This window comes from Orcinus orca, chromosome 21 (genome assembly GCF_937001465.1).
Source record: "Orcinus orca chromosome 21, mOrcOrc1.1, whole genome shotgun sequence".
Classification (NCBI taxonomy): Eukaryota; Metazoa; Chordata; class Mammalia; order Artiodactyla; family Delphinidae; genus Orcinus; species Orcinus orca.
In genome coordinates this window covers 22,587,603-22,610,365 of record NC_064579.1, presented here as the reverse complement: position 1 = coordinate 22,610,365, position 22,763 = coordinate 22,587,603, and the positions used below count along the sequence as shown (strand labels likewise).

At 42.8% G+C, this 22,763-nt stretch overlaps 1 long non-coding RNA gene across 1 annotated transcript; it reads right to left on the bottom strand.

The window, feature by feature from the left end:
• Positions 1–843: 843 nt before the first annotated feature.
• LOC117197427 (uncharacterized) lies at positions 844–10,061 on the bottom strand. The gene is made up of 4 exons (XR_004478055.2): positions 9,773–10,061; positions 8,611–8,824; positions 4,483–4,609; positions 844–1,009 (listed from the first exon to the last, which is right to left on the bottom strand). It is a non-coding gene; the product is annotated as an uncharacterized LOC117197427 (long non-coding RNA).
• Between the last annotated feature and the right edge of the window lie 12,702 nt (positions 10,062–22,763).

The window sequence follows — 22,763 nt, the reverse complement described above, 5'->3', positions numbered from 1 at the left end:
AAGAAAAAAGCTTAATTTCCTCTAATCTATTTTTTCCAATTATTTTAGAATTATTTTAGAAAGATGAATAATGTTCAAAGTATTTCCATACCGTTATCCACCTTTACATGCTCAGACGGTTTTCAATTCAATGATTCTTTATTGAGTACATCCTGTGTCAGACACTGTGCTAGGCTCGGGGGACTGCTGTCCTTGAAAAGTTCCGAGAAAGTCACTTTTAAAAACTATGAGTATGTGGATTTTTATGTAAACCACTGCTCACTGTCAGCATCTGATCTGAGTGCTCGAACAGAGCAATGTTCTGCACAGGTTCTAAGACAATCTGGTTGGTGAAGGGAAACGCTCCAGCCATAAGGAGACACACAGAGACCTGAGAGGGAGGAGCATCATGTCCACTGAAGACAGCTTCCTTCTGTATGATCTACACTCATGAATACGGAGCAACAGCAGAGGCGAGCTTCTGAGAATGAGTGCGCAGAAAACAGAGTACAGAACACAAAGTTTTGTGCAGCAAAAGACTGCACTCAGTAAGTGCGGTGGGGTTGCTCGCTTACTCACTCTGCCTTAATTCTCTGTGCAAAACAATGCTGTCAGTCTTGGCTTGACTGCAGCTCGTAACAGGAAACAGAAAAGCAGTTACTTTCTTTAACTAACTCTACAATATTGATGGACTATATGCTGATAAAAGCAAAGACTCTTTAACAGTCAACAGATTATAGCTCCATTTGAAACAAAAAAACATTTAAATGTAAATTAATTTAGTAGGTTTATAATTACTGTCTAAACAAATAGACTTGTTTCCTAATGAACAGGCCACATTTTACATATATTTCTAATCTTAAATCAATCAATGATTACCAAAGTAAAGTCACTTGGTCACTTACTTTTGGGAGGACTTTTTTTTTAAGTGTTATAATCACTGATGGGAGGGAAATTGAGCCACAGGCTTCCTGAGCCTGGAAAACATTCATAATCTTTGGCCCAGCCATTTTCTCTCTAGGAATCCAATCTAAGGAAATAATTAGAAATAGAGAAAAGATTTATGTATAGATATATTCACATTAGTGCTGTCTATTATAGCAAAAATACTGGTTATAAAATTACATTTTATCAATAGCATTGAATACTGAAAAACCATTAAACATCATGTTTTCAAAACATTTTGGGACTATACATTTGGGACTATATAATGCTTACAAAAGTAAACAGGATGAAAACTTCATAACAAATAAAATGTCATATGTAAGATACATAATAAATTTATTTTATATAATATATTTAATCATACATACATATTATGTATACACACATATATATCACTTAGGAAAAACAGCTGTAAAGATACACTAAAATGCTATCAATCGTTTTCTCTAGGTGGTGGGATTCTGAGTGGGTTTTTTTCTTCATATTGCTTTTCTGTTGATTCAGGTTCTCACACAAGCCTGGAGATCTGCCAAGAAGAAAAGAATATGGTGGCCAGCCGACACAAACTGGATGTAGACATGTGTGACGATGATACATCCAATTCTAAAATTATAAACTAACATTATTTTTAATTTCTTAAAATATTCAGTGGCAGAAAAAAAAATATGATCATGATGAAAAATTTGGCAAGTACAGAAGAGTAAAAGAATCAAGGAAAGAGTCATCCAGAACTCCACCAGTCAGCGTGAAATGCTGTTATCAGTATCTGGAGCTTGACCAAGTTAGTGGCTCTGAGCTGTGCCATGGAGTCCTGAATTCTCCATGCAAATGCCTCAGGAGGTGTCACAGTGGAGAGTGCGGACTGACCAGGTCCTCATCCAGTGGGGCGCCGGAACAGAACCCCTTCCCCACTTCGGTCAATCCATTTGCACATTAGACTTTCACCTAATATTCCACTTGAAGAAAGGCTCCATGGAAAACTACAAAAATAACATTTGGATACCTCCATGTTAAACCTCTTCCCTAAAGCTAAACGTTTAGGTTGCTTCCAGTTTTCTCTAACATAATGGAAAATTGCATGAATAGCTTTGTACAGTAATCTCTGCCTGTATTTCTGCCTCTATAATTGAAATTCCAAGAAAAGGGTAATGATCGTTTACCCAAGAAAAGGGTAAAGCTCCTGATGTTACCAAGTTGCCCCCAAAAGGTCAACCTGTTTATAATCCCATCGATCTGCCCATCTCCCCACACCCTTGCCTAAGCATAATTAAAAAAAAAAAAAAAACTTTGTTAATTTGATAGATTTAAAATAAGTCCCTCATCGTGCTTGCCCGTTTTAAAGACTGGCTTTCCTCCCCCTTAGGTACCTCTTCCGAGAACCCTTCCGTCAGCAAAATCTGCTGCCCACGGTCCCTGTGAAGAGGACACGGGCACCCACCCCCGCCCTAGAGTAACGGAGGCTTGTGCTTGGACATTTTCTCACTGGGTCCCAGGCGAGCCCCATGACCCGACCTCAGAGCAACTGAGCTTGTAGAACAAGGTGCCCCTGAGAAACGGCAGATGCCAAGGTCTAAAGTCCCTCTTCCTTCCCGAACACTCTCTAGAACCACAGAATCTCGGAACCAGATGGTGCCCTTCAGAGACTCATCCTTCAGGCCTCTAGTTACATAGATGACGGCCCTGAGCCCTGAAGAGGGAAACAAGTATACAGTCAATGGTACAGCCAGGAAGAGACCTGGGTGTTCTGGGAGTCTCGGCCCAGCGTTCTTCCCACCACCAGCCGCCAATATTAGAGGCATCTAATAACCATCAAGTAGTGGCCAGAGTGAGCCCTGACCCTTCGTCCTTCCATCTGATGACACTCTGGGAAGGGTCTGTGCTCATCGTCCAGACATAAGAAATTGAGAACAGGAACTTGGAAGGGTTCGCGATCCAGGGGGCGAGTGGAAGCCGAAATCTAGCGCAAGTACAGGGGTAGAAAATAACAGCAGAAAGAAAACAAGTTCAGAGAGGTGCTTCCCAAACTGGTGGGTTCTTAGAACTCAACTTTAGAAGTCAGCCTTCAAATGGCCACTAGGTGGAGCTCTATTTTCAAAATAAGATCTTAATCCTTTGGCTCTGAACTGGCTTTCAACTCAAATGGCCTTAGCCTGACAATGTCAAAGGCTTATTGCAAGGATTTGCTCACCAAGCCCACTGGCTCCCAACCAGATTTTTTTGCCCAACCTGCAGTCTACAGTCTGTAAGGCCGCCATGAGCTGAACTTTTTCCATTTCGGTCCCTAGATTATTGTCTTAAAAGTAAATACAATGGAGATACACATATATATTGAAAACAGAACCAGGGGAGATACAAAATGTGTTTATCTCAACAAAGAGAATTTAAAATATATATTTAAAATATATTCTAACATAAAATATATATTTAATATATATTATATAAGTAAAATTTAAAATACACTTATATATTTATTTTATGTATAAATGTATAGAATATATATTTAAATGTATATTTATCTACTGCATTTTATATATAATTGTACATATTATATATTTAAATCTCTTTCTTCTGTTGAGTGTTAAATACATAGTTTGTAACTCCAATTATATATAAAACACCTGTTGAATATATTCTATATTATATATATAAAATATACATTTTAGGGCTTCCCTGGTGGCGCAGTGGTTGAGAGTCCACCTGCCGATGCAGGAGACACAGGTTCGTGCCCCGGTCTGGGAAGATCCCACATGCCGCGGAGCGGCTGGGCCCGTGAGCCATGGCCGCTGAGCCTGCTTGTCCGGAGCCTGTGCTCCACAACGGGAGAGGCCACAACAGTGAGAGGCCTGCGTACCGTCAAAAAATATATATATATATATACATATATATATATAATATTTTAAAATGTATATTTAAAGTTCTCTCTGTGGTTGAGTGATAAATACATGCTTTCTGGCTCCAGTGGTTCTGTTTTCCCCATAATAATCACCAAAAACCCTGGGAAAACAGAATAGCCTTTTTATTGACCTGTTCAAGGTTTTTAAAATCTATGTTTCTCCAGCCCGTATTTGTTCAGATATAGTTGAAAATAGAAAAGACAAGAGGGAGAGATTCATTCAAAGAGAAATAGGCATTTGCTGTTGATCTTCCCTTAATCAGGACAGAAAGCACAGAGGAAAATAAGAGAACCTACTGTACCTATGAGGAAGAAAGGCTTTAAATAGTCTCAACCAAATATGAAAATATGAAACTTCTAACTTCCTTTAGTGACAGTTCCTAACATACAGCTGATTGAGAAAAAGTGTTTAATATTTTATAATTATTTATGCTGCTTTGAGGAAAATCATGTCAGTGTCTCACATAAAAAAATAATACATTTTTGTTTTTTAATGAGATCTGATCAGCAACCCTAAAATGCAATTTCTCTCAGCTGCCCGAGGAAAAACAAAAACAAAAATTTACACCATCACCAAATCTAGGCTTAACAGATAAGCTAATGGAAAATGTAGACAAACCCTATTAATGGCACAGCAGACAGAACTGGGTGGAAGGAACACCTACCCACAGTCTTCTCCTCAAGCACATCCAGGTTTCACTTCAGGAAACTGAGACCACATAAAAGAAGTTGGAAGGTATGTCGTACAACCCTGCAGTCTGCCCTCTCCTTCCGGGACCCAGGATCTGAACCCTGAAACAACCAGAAAATCACACAGAAGTTCCTTTTTGTGATATCTAGTTCTCATTGTGATTCCACTTCCATCCCATTCCCCTTTTAATCTATATTAATTCAGAGATAGGAAGAACTTTAAAAAACAAAAATCCTGTGCAGAAAGTAGAAGGAACTGGGGTTAGCTCATCACATTTTAGGAAAAACAGTGCCCACAAGTGCTCTAAGTAATAGAAGAGGACGAAATATACTGGCTAACGTTATATTAGAAACCTAAGTTTTCCATGCACTTCTTGGACTCAGAATACAGTATCAGAGAACCAATGAGACAAGGTAGGAGAAGTTGGCAGTCTGGTAAAACAGAGCTTCTACAGGTCAAAGTTTGCCAGAAAGTGAGAACAGGAACTTGTATTGTCCACCTACCCTCTGGCTATTGGTCCAAGAATGAGATTCCACACAGGGGACGTGACCACGGATAATCAGCTTGCCCTATCTCTTTACAAATACTAGCTCTACACAGATGTCACTTCATTTAAGGAGAACAAATAAAGGCGGAAACCCTATGGAGAGAGCTAATTCTAAAAAGTTACAAAAAATAGGAAAGGGATTTTATCTTGATGATCCACAAGAATGGTTTCTCTTAAAATAGTCTACAGCAGAATCCAGAAGATTCAACAAACTGGCAATTTCTACAGGATATAAGAAGATATAGCCTCTATTAAGCAAGGGCAAGAAACCATAAAGAAAGAAGTGAAGATGAAAACTGAGTGATATGAGATAAACTAATGCTTTCAACAAATATTTATTAAGAACCCATTTTGAGCCAAGCACTGTGCTAGGGGTGGAGAATACAGAGATGAGTGACACAAACATAATACCACTTTGGATGTAGGTTATACTTAGGTGGGGTTTATGGACAATACAATAATAACCAAATAATTTAAAATGTGAGGGACTTCCCTTGTGGTCCAGTGGTAAAGAATCTGCCTTACAGTGCAGGGGACGCGGGTTCGATCCCTGGTCAGGGAACTAAGATCCCACATGCCGTGGGGCAACTAAGCCCGTGTGCCACAACTACTGATCTCACGAGATGCCTCAACAAGATCCCATGAGCCGCAGGCAAAAATAAATAAATAAATAAAATGTGACAATTTCTATTAAGAAAATGAACAGGGTGCTTATTTAGGGAATAACAGGGGGTACCTACTTAGATAAAGTCATCAGGGAAGGCTTCTGGAAAGGGGTGGTATTTCATCTGAGTCAGCTATGAAAGAGCAAGTAAAGGGCGTTACTGGCAGAGAAAGCAGCAGGTCTTAGGGTGAAAAAAGTGTTCTGCGTGCTTGAGGAACTGACAAAACACCAATGTGCCTGGCGAATGGTCCAAGATGAACTTGGAAACATAAGCAGTGGTCAGATCATCTAGGACCTTTACAGCCAGGAAAAGCACTTTAAATTTTAGGTACAAAAGGAAATTGACTGCAAATGTGTATGTGTATGTCTGTGCATGTGGGTGTATTTCTATGTATCTATTTGTGCATATACATATATTTAAATATATGCATACATTATTCATTGCTACGGTATAGAGAACAAACGAGAAGAGACAAAAAAGGAAGCAAAAAGACGATCTTAATTCAGGGATGAAATGATGGTGTCTTGAACTGAGGTGATGGCAGTAAAGATGGAGACGAACCGACAGTTGAAAAACATATCTGGAGGTTGAAACAACTGTAACTACTGATGGACTAGAGGAAGTCAGGAAGGACAGCAAGGCATTAAGCAGGATTCAGGTGTCTGGCTTGACAACATACATGAATAGAATACGAAAGAACAGTAGGAAAGACTAAAAATGCAACAGCAAAACTAAAACCACGTTGCAGGTACTGAAGAACAGAACTGAAATGGCAGAAAATAGAAGGTAGGCTGTGAGGGGCAAACCTGAGAGACTCTCCCAAAACGCAGAGCAAAAGAGAGCAGAGATTACAGAGATGAGAAAGATGACAAAGAATACAGAACTCTTTTCTGAATACTTGGTATTTCTAAAGAAGGAACCAAAGCAACTGAGTAAAAACAATGATCGAAGAAAAAAGAATAGTGTCCTGAAATGAAAAATACCTAAGTCTAAAAATGTAAAAACTCATTCTTTACCAAGGGAAATTACAGTCCAACATCTGCATATTTCCTTGAGAAATGCTTGAATTTACAAAATAAGTAATCAGATTTTTTTTTAAGTTATCTGGAGAGAAAAATGCAACATCAGCATGGCCTTGGACTTTTACTCCATAACAGTGATTACCAGAGGCAATGGAGCTACCTCTAGAGGTTTGAATAACAAGTTCGACTCAACGATTCTACAGAAAGCCCTCCCTGTTACTCATGTGAGAAAACAATAAAAAGATATGAACACATCCACAAGGGCTAAGAAAATACACTATCCACATGTTTATACCCACAAAAAAATTACTCAACTCCTCTCTAACAAGGGGTGACTCAAGAATGGAGAAGCTTATGATACAGAAAAAGTGAATGGGAATGTTTTAATTTAATCATAGAAATAAGTCTATAAAGTTGTGTTAAATATATTTTCAAAATAGAAAGCAAATAAAATTCTCCATTATATTTGAAAGAAAAATTATACAATGAAAAATGTAGTATACTACTAATAAAATTCTATCTAAAATCCTGAATATCTACAAAAATTGGGAAAAGTGAGTGAAAATTTTGACAGTGAGTGAAAATACTCTGATTTGTTTTACATGATTGCATAATTGCTGTGAAGAAAATGAACAGGGTGATGGTTTAGAGATTAATAGACAGAACTACTTAGATGAAATAGCCAGGGAGAGTCTCTCCAAAGAGCTACAGTTCCCTGACTCTTCAGTAGGTGAAGCTGAGGTTCCAGAAGGACAGGATATTTATATGTTGATCCCTTAGTATTTAATTAGGTCCAGAACTGACCCAGTTGGAATAATATGACACAACTGGAACTCATAACCAATAGAGAAATGGGAATTAAAGGCAACTTATTTCTTAATTCAGCCTTAGCTGATATATATAGGTGGTTTAAGAAGATAGATCAGGCAGCTTATCCTTCATCTTATAATTACAATAGGGTAATGTTTGGTGAATATGTACAAAACTTTTAGCATATCAATCAAGGTAAATCGATACTTATTTCTGTATCTTGTCATCACAAAGCTGAACAGAATAGCTGTTTATAAAGAAGGGCAAAGAGCTTTTCTGTAATATTGAAAAGTTTGTTTTCACAGTTTCAGGGGCAACTGGCTTATAACCATTACCCATGAATATTTATTATAGGAAACTACACTGAAAACCAAAACTATTTATTATCAGGCTTTTTACAGAAAAAGTTTGCCCACCCCTGATCCAAGTGTTTATTAAACTCACCATTTTTATAATTTTAAATGAACAAGCAATGTTCTACAACAAATATTTCTCCTATCATCCATCTATCTATTTACCAGTCATTCTGGGTGGGGTAGGAGGAGGAAAGACAGGTCAGGTAAGGTAAGACTGTCCTCATCCAATGGGCAGAACCAAAGCAGAGGAAGATCAAAACTCCAGTGTAGCCCCAAGACTGTCCCACCACATTCCTCCAACTTTCCAGGCAGATTCTAAAAGAAGAAGACGTCCAATTAGAGCCAGCTAAAATTACCTGAAAAGGTGAAGAGCTTAGTGTAGTTTCCAACAGCTGGGGCCTGTGACCTGAGCCCAAGTCAGTCTGGGAAGAGAATTCAGATGCTTGTCAGAATGCTCGCTCCCTTCTAAGCTTGTGAATTCTGTTACCTTTTTCCTTCTTGTGCCATTGAACAATCTTTATAAAAAAAAACTCTTGATTGTCTTGACTGCTATCAGTGGAAAAGGATTCTTTTCTTTTCCAATATTTGCACTGGGATAGCTCAGATGATACAAGTGCTCAATGAGGCCAGATGTGGTGGCTGCAGGATCTGGGAGAACAAGGGGCACACCCGGGGGCGGGGGGGGAGCTGGAGAAAACATACCTGGGGCAGGGCAGTGGGCAGGAAGGGCCAGGGTTGAGCTCCTTCCCACAGGATTGGCTCTCCCATGCTACAACAGGGAGGGCCTCTCCATCCAACAGAATTCCAGGAGCCAAGTTACATGTTGGGAGAGATGAGATGGGAGTCCACTTGGTGCTCTGTGCATGGCGTGGAGAAGTGACTTTCCTCTGGGAAGTCAAGTGGGTAGAGATACCCCCTGGGAAAATGGTAAAGTGAGAAAGTTAAACATTGTCCCATGTAGCCAGGCCCTGCCCAGAAACTTCAGTGATCCAGTGGCCACAGTCTCAAAGCTTCATGCCAGCTTGAGCATCGTACTGTGGCACCCCACCTAGGCCTGTCCTAACAATGCCCACGTTTCAGATCTTCCTAGACCCTCAACCCTCCACCTCTGGATTGCATGCTTTCTATGGACACAGGTCCTGCTTTCTAGATTTGTGACCATATTCTGATAAATTCACCACAAGGTGAAATGAAGTCCCTGCCACCTTTGCGTAAGATATTTGAAATTTTTGTAGATATGCCCAGTCTTGAGAAGAAAACCGAATGCTGAGAATTTCTGGGTCATTTCCTCAGTGTTGGATTTCACCAGTGGGTTTTAGTCAGCCCACACAGAGGCTTTGTGACTGTCACATACGAATATCACAAAAATAACAGAAATGTGCTCTCAACTTCAAGGATGACCACCAGAGACCAATAACCATGGTAACAACCAGAGGCACCCTACAGAAGGCGCTGGATTCTTCCAGGCCCTGACATGAGCTTCTTCATTCTCTGCTTCCGCCCTCCTGCTTTTCTACTTCTTCAATTTTCCTTTTCCCCGCTTTTGCTTGATTCCTTCCTGCCCCCCATACTCTGGAATTATTCCTGGAAGACAGGTGCATGCCGGCATGTCAGCCCCATGCGGGCCAGGAGGGAGTTTTCTGCTTTGTTCCCAGCTGTGCCCACAGTACCAAGAACTGTGCCAAGCACACAATGGGAGCACTGTTTGGTGAATGAATGAATGAATGGGGTAGCTAAGGGACCCGGGGACGTTGTCACCGTCATGGCATTTCTAACGCCCACCAGGGCTGCAGGCCAAAGCCTATTGCTTTCTTGATGCCTCATAGGGGCATCAACAATCGGTAAATGTTTTCTAGAAGCTCACCCCTCCTCCAACAAGTCTTCAGTGAGATGAAAACAAAAATGCCCTTTCCGAATCTGTGTTTTTGGGTACCGTCCAGTTCTCGGTCAAGCCAAGACCAGAGCTTTGACTCTTCGGATGCTTCAGAGCTTGAAGGAGCCCTTGGAGCTCATGTGACTTCCTGCACGGGTTTCTATAGAGAATTGGAAAATTGCACACACGCCTGGAAGACCATTAAGCTGTCTAGCGTTCTGTTCCTCCAGCTCCACGCCTATTCAATCTGTAAAAATGGCCCAGCAGGGACCCCACGACCCGCCGCGATCAGCGGCTGTCGTAAAGTGCGGCTACCGTAAAGTATAGCTGTCGTGAAGCGCAGTCCCCCGAAAAGTGTTGCTGTCGTAAAGGCGGGGATGAGTCCTCCTCCTTAACCTCTCCCTTTATTTAGATCAGTTTTCCAGATCTTCCCTGAGCAGTGGATGCGCACGAGGCAGCTGAGAAATGAATATCCCGAGGGGCCGCTGACCAGACAGTCCACCAAGCACTTTTAATGCGTTTTCTCATTCGATCCTTGTAAGAACCCTCCATTATTAGCCCGTTTCCCAGATGAGGGAACTGAGGCTTAGGTGGGTTAAATGGCTTGCCCCACACCACAATTAACTAAGTAGAGGAGTCCGGACGTGCACTCAAGTCTGCTTTGCACTAAAATTTGTGCTCTTAACTTTTACAGAAAGTTCCAGGTGTGAGGTGACAAGAGTTACAGGTGCTTGGGCTCTGCGCTCTCAGGAAGAGTCTTCACTTCAGAGAACAGATGCCTCCCTTGTAAATATCTTGCACACTGAAACTGCTGGCCAAAAAAAACCACGGTTTTTGCTTCTGCATGTTTTGTTGTAAGCATGTAGCAAACCGTCTATATTTAGCATAAATGAGTGTTTGTGAGTGGTCCCGGGAATCTAAATATAATGTATTTTGTTTCTAAGTTACAAACAACTAACTTACAAGGGGAATTTTGGTCTCTAGCCTGTTTATTAAATCAGGCACTTTCTGAGCTTTCTTCTACAAGAGGAGAAAAGGAATGACCTTTTACTGAATGTTCCTTATATGCCACCATTGTACAGAACGAGTCCATCTATTCCAGTAGCCCAAGGAGAGAGGCCCTCCCCTCAGTTTATAGGTGAGGAAATGGAAGCTTAGACACAATGAGTGGCAGAATCAGGATCCAGACCAAGTTCCAATGGCAAAGCCAGCCTGTTTCCATGGTTCCTCTGAGCTGGCTGGCATCCTCCCCACACTGAGCATCTGGGGCAGGCTGGAAAGCAGGCCACCACGCTCCCAAATGCTCTCTCAGCGAGCGGGAATCACGCGGTCAGGGTGCCCAGCACGGCGCAAGCCCGAATATCAGCTGTCTGTGTTCAGTGGGTCTGCCCTGAGAATTGGAGGGAGCGCCACTTGAAAAACCACCGTTGAAGATTCTCAACATGAGGGGGACCCATTCAGGCCGGTGACGAAGAGTCTCTCCTGGACCAAACTCCAGCCAGGCTCCTCTGAGCCCTCTTCTCAACTATATCTCAACTTTGTCCTATATAGACTTGAACAGACACTAACCTAGTTTCTCACAGCTCAAAGCCGCATCCCTAGGTGACCCGAAGTCCCCCTTAAACTGCCAGCTTGAGAAAAGTCAAGGCTGACAAAGAACTGACTGTTCCAGCCAACACCTGAGTGCAGGGCCCCTGCTCCCAGCCTCTGTGGGAGCAGGGGAAGCTAACTTCACGAAGTTCCACTTGACAAACCCAGGGGGGTTTCACGTGGACCAGTCGCCCCCGCCCTCACTTTCTGTGAGTTCTCACTTCCCTGAGTCTACTGAGCCCTGCTCACCGCCTCGCATATTCCCTCATTCTCCCTTTAAAACGCTCGGTGACTTCTGTAAGATCGAAGTTGAGTTCAGTTCACACTGGGCTCTTTCCCCTGTGCCAGTGGTATATTACTGATTAAAATCCATCCTTCCCACTTTAACTAGTGTCCAGCTTTGTCTGTCGTTGACACCAGTCAGCCGGGGCAGGCAGAGCCGCGCCTCTGTGACTGTCACTCTTACTACTCCACAGCCCCCTCCTGGTGCCCCCTCGGCCCCTACCCTGACACTGGTCCTAGCAGCCACTCTCCCTGGCCTCCGCTTCCCGCAGCCTCCTGCCTCTCCCACACCTCCTCCAGGGTTTCCACTTCTCATTGCTGGGAGGAAAAGCAGGAGTCGCCTGAGTCGGGTTCTGGCATGAAATAGAAGAGTGTTTGGGCCAGATGGATGTTCAGGTCGCTGAAATAGCCCACCTGAGCACTACTCGTTCAAACCCTACAAAGCAGCTGTTAAGGGGATTGGGAGGAAGCAGCTTACTTCCGTGGGCCCAAGAACCGGGTGCTGCAGAAAAGGGAGGTGTTGCTGGGAGCTCTGTCCGCCACGCGGTGGTGCTGTCGGAGCGGCCCCTGCAGGGCTCAGCGCCCCGCGCTGGGGAACAGGAGGACGCTGGTGGGGAAGGAAGAGGGCTCTCGGCCACCTTGCGGGGGAGGACTCCTCAAGGCTGGCATCTTCACTCTTAGCTGCCTGCCCTTCAAACCACTTCAGTTATCTGCAGATGGGGTGTCAGCTGGGAGTTTCCATGGGAGTTGGGTAATTTCCAGATAGCTTAGTGTTTCCTCCCCAGTCGTGCACAAGACCAGATGTATCTACTGCTTTCAAGTTTTCAAAAGAAGAGTTGGGGACCTGAGGGTTTTTTTGTTTTGTTTTGTTTTTGCTTTTTTGCGGTACGCGGGCCTCTCATTGTTGTGGTCTCTCCCGTTGTGAAGCACAGGCTCCGGACGTGCAGGCTCAGCGGCCATGGCTCACGGGCCCAGCCGCTCCGCGGCATGTGGGATCTTCCCGGACCGGGGCACGAACCCGCGTCCCCTGCATCGGCAGGGGGACTCTCAACCACTGCGCCACCAGGAAAGCCCGGACCTGAAGTTTTGATGTGGCATTACTTTAGTTTGTGATGAATGTCAAGGGCGTGTAGCCCAGCATCTGAGCCAGGCTCTTCCTTGTGAATTTTGGGCGTGTACTTGGAATGTCTAGACTCAAGGATGTTCATCTGTAATGTGAGATTATTGGAGTTATGACATTCAAGGTATCTTTAAACTTTAAAATAGTATTTGAACATCTCATATTTTTATATTTTCCCAACACTATTCTGGGCAAACAGTGGTAGCATAAGAAGTAGAATTATGGGGAGATTACATGTGAGTCCTGGAAAATTCTGGGACTCTTTCTATCACTTTATGATCCATCTTCCTGCTGTATTACATCCAAAAGAAATATAAATCTAACTCCAAAAGCAGTGAGAGCAAAGTCATCACACACCTTAGCAAAATTTCATTAAATTTCACTAATCCCAGAAGCTTCTCAGCCAGAATTTCTCATCTTTCTCTCACCCTTATCTCTTCCCAAGTTTGTGAGCTATTCTTTTCCACCTGAGGGAACCTCCTGTTTCTGTCTTTGCCTGCACTAAGTTTTTCAATTCTTCCAGCTTTACGTATTGCCACTGAAAGGGAGGAGAAAGAGGAGAAGGTCTTCCTATACTTGTTTCTGTCATATATGAATCTAAACACACGTGTAACAATATCTTCCCGGGAGATACTGTTTTCCTTAAAGAGCTAGCAATGTAAATCCTCGACCTTTCAACACAGAGTTCCTCTAATTTCTCAAGGCAGTTTAGATCAGTGCTTTTCAAACATTTATGTGCATCGGAAATCTGCAGATCCTATTAAATGCAGATTTGGATTCAGTGGTTCTGGGGTGGGGCCCGGTATGCTGCATTTCTAATAACCTCCCAGATGATAGCCAGGGACACCGCTGATCCTTAGACCTCAGTTTGAATAGCATCGTTTAGGTTACCTCATTTTTTCTATAATGCCCCTGGAAACATTGAAGTGGAGTTATTACAGTTATTTTCATTACTGCATTTGTCATTTTACAATCAGGAAACCTAAGGAATCCTGGTTGGTCTGTGATTTCATCTCCTCTTAGCTTTGAAGCCAGAGTTGGAGCTCTCTGGCCAATGGATAGTCTGTTGGAGATGGTGCCACGTGGAGGCTTTTCTAAGACAGAGACATGTTGGGATGTCTCTGTATGAATCGTTAATGAATTGAGAATCTGGCTACTGTTTGAAAGAGTGTCTTAAACTGGTTTCTTGGAAGATCCAAGGAGCCTCTGTTTAGGACAGTTCTCAAATGTCACTGGAGCATCAGGCAGGTGTGAAAGATTGTTTTCTGCAGAAGAGAAAAGGCGAGGAAGGGCCTTGAGATGATGGGGAGCCCCTGGGCTCCCCTTTCAGCTGAATCTGCCGGCTCTCATTAGCATAACTTCCCTTACAGGCCTGAACTGAAAAGGGAAGTTGGAGGAGTCGGCATATGGAGGGGACTATGCGACTGGGAGCTGAGTCTGATGTCAGTAAAGAAGGAGTCAGTTATCAGACTGCTGGCCAGAGAACATTCGGGAGGGAAAAACGCCAGCCAGCTGCGTTCTTCAACATTATGTGAAATCAAAACATGTCATAGCTGAAGGGACCTCAGGGATCATCTGGCCCTAAGCCTCCATTTGCAGATAAAGAAACTCACCTCCAGGAAGTTGGGTGATTTTCTCAAAGTCATAATATTAGTTGGGGATCTTAGCTGACTTTTGAACTCATGGTCCTGAGCTCTTTTTGCACTTGAACATGTTAATCAACTCTCACACATGAAATTAAGTGTAAAAACAGTTCTTCCCAAGAATGAATGTAAACTCTATTTCTGAAATTCTACAAGCAGTGGCCAGGAAAGAAATCAGCAACAGAGGCCATCACCATGTCCCCCAGAGCCCAGCTGTGACACCTGCAGGCAACTGCATGGTTTGAGGAAGGCTTAGATTGTTCACGCAACATGTCTCTCCAACAGAGAGCTGATTTTACCACACCCGGGAGCATAGTTAATTCCCACAACAGCCCATTAAGTGGATAATATTAATCCCATTTTACAGATTAAGTAAATGGCTGTAGGTCATACATCCGCTGACCTGGGACTCAGACCTGGGTCTGCCTTCTCCCAAATCCTGCCCTTCTTCTACCCTCTGCCTGGCCCCTTGCCCTGCTGTGCCCTCCTTGACTTGCCAAGAGCATTGTCCGGAGCCTCTGGGAACAGGACTTGGTTTTCTCAAACATTGGGAGGAGTAGAATCCAGGGGAAATGAGACCTATAACCCAGCTGCTGGCAGAAGCAAGATAAAGGGAGGACAAAGCAGGACAGTTAGTGGAGAATGTTTGCTTAGTGCCCAAAATTTACTGTACAGTTTTTCCTCTCTGCTCTTGTTTCTATGAAGGGATCGTTCAAGGTACTTTCCAGCAACTGTCTGAGACTCTTGTTTTGATGAGCTGGAACAATAGCAATTCTGTGGGTGGTGGGAGCCCCCTTTCTCACTTTTCTTTCCTTCTTTCCTGTCCTGACCCCAGAGGCAGTAAGTCACCCATATACACCCCAAGAGTGTGTCAGGTCAGGGTAACACCTGGGCTGGTGCTACCATTCCTGCGTAGTGACTACTCAAGGCTTCCTGCCCTTCAATAGCATGGGCTGAGTGCCGGGTTGGGGGGGAAAGGCAGGTCTCTACCATAACGATGACATCTTTGCTCCACCTTGACCATCAAGCTGGGGTTTTGTTTGTGTCTGCAGTGAGGTAGTCAGCTTGAAAGCAGATTCCTATTGGGAGAGAGATTTTTTTCAATTTTTTAAGTAGGTCAAAAACCCAATTAGATGACCCAGATCATTTTCCACACAGATAGAGAAAATCCCCCCATCCTTCAGTGACAGCTAAGCTGGTTAGGCTATAATCCGTAGGCAGAAGGATGTTGTCACATGGAGGAAACAGGAAGCCCCGAACCTGTCCCTTCTAGAACTGAGGAGTTACAGGAGAAAGGGAAGGAGATAAAGGAGGACAAACTCTGGGGCTTTGGTTTACCTCTTCTCTCAGGACCAGGTCTTAGGAAGAGAGCTGTAGGAACACCCAGATCGCTGAAGGAAGGCTGGAACCTCAGGATTGGAAATGCACGTCTCTGGGCAGAGGAAGGGGAAGTTTCAGGTCCATGGGGAACACCAGCCTTCAGCTCAACGCCATATCCAAAATGGCACAAGGTAATGGCAAGTGGGTGACAGATAAACCCAAGGCGGGGCTTCTGGATGCCCTGGGCCTGTGTGTAGCTGGAGTCCAACAGTCCTAGGTGCCGCAGGAAGGGAGCAGAGCCATGCTAAGAATGCCATCCGCCAACAGAGATCTCGGATCACTTCAGAAAGGCCTTGGTAATTCCAGACATCGAGATCAGAGGAAATGGCCAGGGCTCCAGGCTCCACTGGGGGCTGCAGTATAGCACCCCAGCAGGCCAGATGAGGCCAGCAGCCCACACAGAAGGACCTGTGCAAGAGAGAGCCCAACCCAGCCACTTCATTGCACAAACTGGCATGTAAACAGTGGACACAAAATGGACCTAATCATCCCCTCTTCCATGAGGCTGCAAGAACCACGCCTCTCCTCCATTACCAGGTACACCAACTTCACCGGTTCATTCCACCTGTCGTCCTGAAATAATTATTAACGGTGCTCTCTTTCTATCTCAAACATGTCCCAAATTGACCTGGCATATGTGGTTGTAGAATAAATAATATAGAATAAGGTACATATTGTGATTCCATTTATTAATCAGAAAAAAAAAATCACCTGTATGTCTCAGGTTTCTTTGTGTTTGCACATCTGCAGAGAACGTGTTTGGAAAGGTACTGCTAACAATGGTTACCTGGGCAGTGGGGGGGGATATGGAAAGTGTTTTGCTATTTTATATGCATGGCTGTTGTACCAGTTGTGTGTGTGTGTGTGTGTGTGTGTGTGTGTGTGTGTGTGTGTGTTTTAAAGTGGCCCCTTTGGAGGATGAGTTATAATGGTTACTCCACCCAGGATACAGCCATCGTCTTGAGGAAGAACCAGGCAAGACAATAGAAACTGAGAAGTCTGAGCATTTCTGCTAAAGGGACTGAGCAGTTTTCTCAAACTGGGATAGTTTATATAATTGCAAACAGACTAGGCGCGCCAGCTCATTCTAAGCAGAGTATAGTTTGTTTTTCCTGTTACCCAGTGGGGGTGGGCTCATAAGAAAAATCAGATAAGCCAGAGAGAAGCACTTTTTCTGTGCCTATCTGAGCACAGGGCGAGTACTTTCTGTGACCATGCTGGAGTTGAACCTGACTACTAGTTTTGAAAGACCGGTTACTCATTTCTTCTAATTGACAGAAATTATACTATCCCTTGGTGAGAGCATGGCCTGTGATATTTCTCATTTTAAGGTTTTGCTTTTGGTCCACACTCAGGCCCAGAACCAGTGCTAGATCCCATCACTGGGCTGCTGATGGGCTACAGGGGACAGTCACGGGACCCTCAGCTTTTGGAAGGTCAGGCAGGGCTGGCTGGACAGTCACTTCCAGTCTGGAGAAGCCTCTCCATGGGCCCCAGTGGCTGGGTAAATGTTAGCATTCTCCATGTGCACCAGGACACGAAAGAAACGTTGGGAAGCACCCCTGGAGCGCTATTTCACAGCAAATGAGATTTTGTGAAGGGTGACTGTGTCAGTAGAAGCATTATTGACAACTCTAAGAACACTGTGATAAAAGTTGCCCTACCAGTTGTTCACACTTATAATTTTAAGTGGAAAGGAACAAGATAATTATTTTCAGTTTGAAACCAATATTGAGTCCTTTCGTTAACTTAACAAACTGTCTTATTCGTGTTTTTGCTTTATCTGATGTTTAAAAGTTATTATAAGATATTTGGAAAGGCTTTTCTGTCAGATGTGCTCCAAAAGATATGTAAATATGATAAATTTGCAAATGAAATGACAGTGTTTGAGGGAATCCCATGACAAACATCGTTGGCCCCCTTAAATATGTTAAGTGCACTGTCCCACTTTTTTACATTCAGATTTCTTTTTAAGTATTTCAATTGCTTGTTGACAGACTTTCCCAAACAGCAGATGTTATGAACAACAACAGCAAAAAGAAGAACAGTGTCATTCGTATCCAGTTACATAAAAGGTTAAGTCACAACTCACTGCAGTGGCCCACGGACAATGCTCCCTGGAGGGAATTCAGGATGGAAAAAAACAGGATGAGGCACTCTGTGCTTTGGATAAAGGGATCCACCCGATAATTAAGATGCGTACCTCAGGGAGAATGCTAATGACTCCAGATTCTTGCATCTTCCCAAACATAGAAAAGCACTAAAATCATTAACCTGAGATATCTGTTCTTTGTGATGAGCAGTCATCTTTTACCAAGATGCATGCTTGGCTACATGTATTTCCCAGCCCCCAAAAATTTATATATGTATTGACTCCTCCCCTACCTCTTCAGATCAGTTTCTCTGAGCTACTGAGAGGTTGTTTCCCGGGCTATAGCCCTCAGTAAGTTCCCTGAATAAAAACTGAAATTCACAAGTCTTATGCGGGGTGTTGTTCTTTCAATCTTTGACAATATGATTGTTGAGAATGTACTTTACTAATAAATAAAATAATAGGATTTGGAAGTTGAACTTAAACACTTAAGGAAGAAACAGGTTATTTTAAAAGTTTTGTAACCTTCAATAAGTTGAATACTAATTTTTAAAACCTAATGGTCCCTGAGTAATCTTTTCTGCAAAAAAGGACCCTAAGCCCCCAAAATTTACCCTGACACACACATTGGTTTTTGAGTGGAGTCAGCCTTGTGCAGAGCAAGAAAACAAACTAGCGCATCATCACCTCACGCTTCTGAACTTCAGTTGGTGCAATGAACTTCAATGAACGAGAGATATTTAGGATTTCTTCTTCTTCCTCCTTTTCAGTCCTAAAAATTCAAACACTGGGTGTCAGTATTGCTCAAAAGCACAGACCTATTCTTAGAGTCAGGATGTAAACTGTTTAAGTAAATCCATTGACAAATCACCCAGAAAAGCTTTTAAATATGTTTGTAAGCTTGACCACAGAAACAAAGCAAATTGTTATTCAGATCTCTGAAGCTGGCGTGCAGGTTTCACCAGTTCTCCCACCTGACCAAGGCAAATCTGCAGTTCTGCAAGTCTGCAGACCATGGGCAAACAGCTACTTTCCCACCACATCTGCCCCTTCTGGGAGCTTCCTTTCCATGCAAGGGACCACTTGTTATAAAACCAAGGAGGGACTTTGAACTGTTTGTCCCCTTCACGGAGGGTAACTGCTTCATGCAGGTATAAAAGTAGGAGAGGGGGGAAAAGAGATTTAAAAACAGCAGAGGAAAAATGAACAATGAGAGGAGTGAGTTGAACTTACAAGCTCACAGTTTCTGGAATCATTCCTAGCACCTGCAATTCACCTCCTGCATCAGAAATGCTTCTTCCTTGTTTTCCCCATGCCCACATTTATTATTCCTCTTCTCTATTCCCACACTCATGTTGAGAATTTTTTTTTTTTTTCGGTACGCGGGCCTCTCACCGTTGTGGCCTTTCCCGTTGCGGAGCACAGGCTCCGGACGCGCAGGCTCAGCGGCCATGGCTCACGGGCCCAGCCGCTCCGCGGCGTGTGGGATCTTCCCGGATCGGGGCACGAACCCGCGTCCCCTGCATCGGCAGGCAGACTCTCAACCACTGCGCCACCAGGGAAGCCCCATGTTGAGATTTTGATTAGTTTGTTTCGTTGGTGGCTTATTTTAATTGTTTTAACCACAGTTGCCTAGCACTTAGGACCCAGATTATTTTCCACCTGCATTTTCAAATGGGACTCATTATCCCGTCCCCTTGTCTTATCTTGCGGCTCTTCCCACCCTCCACCAAATGGGAGGGCATGAGTTCACTCAAGTTCTGGTGCTGCTGGAGGCAGGCAGTTAGAAATAAAGAGCATCATCATTTGTGAATGTGGAAACCTCTCTGGTCTTTTTCTCCTCCAGATTCATAGTCTCTCTCTCTCTCTCTCTCTCTCCTCTCTCTCTCCTCTTTCCCATCCACCCCTTTTTTCTGTTCTCTCTTCTTTCTTTCTGTTCCTTTTCCATAATGTAAAATCTATGCCGTTGAAAGATTTCTCTCTGACTAATTCTACTATGGAATTTTCTAACATTCATTTTTGACTTTCAAGGGGGCCCTCACCGTATTGTGTGACATTTTTCATGATTTGATTAATATGAGTGGTTTCTTATTGAGCCACAGAAAAGAGGCTTGTAGGTGTTAACCACCTAGCTTTGCCCTCAGAAAGTGACATGGGGCTCTGTGCTCCACGGAGTTGCACGTGGAATGCATGTTACTATCCAGCAAAGCGGGGCGGGGGGCGGGTGTCACAGTCTCTACTCTGAAAAGATCTTGCAGCAGGAGGAGACACATGTCCTTGGTCTGAACAGGTTCCTGCTGAAACAGGTGGAGGGAGGGGACAAGACCACCTCCAGGATGATCATATCCAGTGAAGAAGCAGATCTTCTAGGTAGAGCTGGGCCGACTCCAGTTTGATCCTGGACTCCAGAAGGGTCCTGAACAAGGAGGGGTTGCGAAGGATTCATCCTCGGTGGCGTAATTAGCGCTTCACTTCCATCCTCCACTTGGCTGCCTGGCCAAGCTTTTTTCCTCCTCAATTTCTCTAGCCCTTGGTTACGCTATCATCTTAGTGGGGATCATCATTTCAATCATCAATATTGTTGACTTTGGTATTAGTGAAGCTTTTAAAAATCCTTTTGGCTAGCACTCTCATATTTTGTCATCTGACATCTCTGCTTTGGACCCATCAGTTAACAGGTATTTAATAATGTACACATTGTTTGCTCATCTGCTTTCTCCCCTTGACAATTACTGTGAACATTTCCCCTCTGTTATTTAGTAGACATGTAAATGTTATTTTGATGGTTGTGTTGTAATCCATCATGTGATATCCCATAAAGTATTTCTTGCTGTTGGACATTCAGGTTATTTCCAGATTTTCACTACTCTAAATAATGCCTCCATAAATATTACTGTAGCAAAAGCTTTGCAATCATTCTTTCAAATATTTTTAAAATACATATGTAATAAATGAACACATGCACTTGGTAAAAACTTAAAACATTACAGATATGACTAAAGTCCCCATTAGTGACTAACTTCAATCTAGTCACTGTCATTCAAATAGAAATAACTATTGTTATTGGTTAATGCATATCTTCTCTTTTTTAATGTGTTTACATATATGTTCATGTATCTAAATAAAGTATATAGTGCTGGATAGTTTTTATTTGTGAGTCTGGGAATGGTGCACAGATGCTCACATGCTATATATATTCACTAGGTACCATGTCTTGGAGACATTTCCATGTTTGCACATGAAGATCTGGAACCTTCTCTGTAACTGTTGCGTAGGATTCCATAATAAGGACAAATCACTGTTTATTGAGTTAGTTCCCTACTTCTGCGTATTTGGGCTCTTTTTAGTTTTTTGTTAAGACAGACGATGCTGGATTAGATCTTTTCCTTGTGCACATGTGCAAATGTTTCTCTGGTGAGATTCAGAGAAGTAGAATTGCTGGGTCATAGAGAAAGCACATTTTTTATTTCAAGAGATAAATTGCCCACCGAAGTGGCTACACAAGAAGGCTCCCACCAGCGAACAAATGAGGGTATGTGTGTCACTGCCAACTCATCCACGCTTTACATGATCAAATTTTGGATTGTTGCCTCTCAATTAAAAATGGATCTTATGGTATTTTATTTGCATTTCCCTGATTTCTAAAATACTAAGTATCTTTTCGAGTTTATTGGCCTTCTTAGGTCACATTCCTGAAAATTTAATTACTGGGTCAAAAGATATGCAGTGTGTGTGTGTATGTGCACATCTATATTTCTGTATGTATATATGTATGTGTGTATCTGTCTATTATCTATCTCTTTCAAGGTTATATTTTTTCCAAAATGCTCTTCTGCAATAATTGAACCAAACCTATACTCTCACTATATAAACTCTATTTTTTCATACTCTCTACAATTTGGTGGGTAACTTATTATATAGCATCTCATTTATTTTAAATTGTTTTCATTAAGAATAAGATTGTCTACTTTCTTATAATTTAGGGCAGTTTATATTTCCTTGTTGTGAATGGCTTATTTCTTTATTTCTCCCATTTTTCGACAATTTGGTGGGTAACTTATTATATAGCATCTCATTTATTTTAAATTGTTTTCATTAAGAATAAGATTGTCTACCTTCTTATAATTTAGGGCAGTTTATATTTCCTTGTTGTGAATGGCTTATTTCTTTATTTCTCCCATTTTTGTGTGGGTTTTTTTGTCTTTATTTCTGTATGAGGCTATAAGACCTCTTTATATGCATTAAGAATGTTAACCTACATCTGAGGGTTCAATAAAGTCCAGATAGTTCAATAAAAATATTATTCCTAGTATATTAATATATAATATAATACATAAATATATTATTATATAATATATAATAATATTCCTAATAATAATAGAAATTCCTTACAGGGTAGTAACATGGTGCCATGGAAAGGGTCCCTGGGAAAATCCACTTTGGGAACTACAGCCCCTCAAATAAAAATTTTATAAGAACTGTCTTCCTTTGGTTTCCATATTGCCTCCTAATTTATAAAGTGTCCTGACAGCGTGTCATGATAAAGCAGCGGATTTTGAATGCTTGAACGTGATTAGATGCCAGCCGTTCACTGCTAAAGTTTCAGTCAGTGACTTATGCCAGGTCATTGCAGGTCCCCAATGCCTGGCCACTCTTCACAGGAGCCAGGACTACCCCCTCCCCCCCCTCCCCCCCCACCCCCGCCTACAGGAAGCGGGCAGAGCTGCAGGCCCCACGGCGGCCCCTGCCGTCACACTGGCTGGAGCCTGCAGCTGCCACATCAAAGCTGGAGCGACAGTGGCAGCTCCTTACTTCCCTCGTTTGCAGGGAATCCTCCCTTTCTCCCAGTTAAAGTTTGCCTTGGTTTTACGTGTT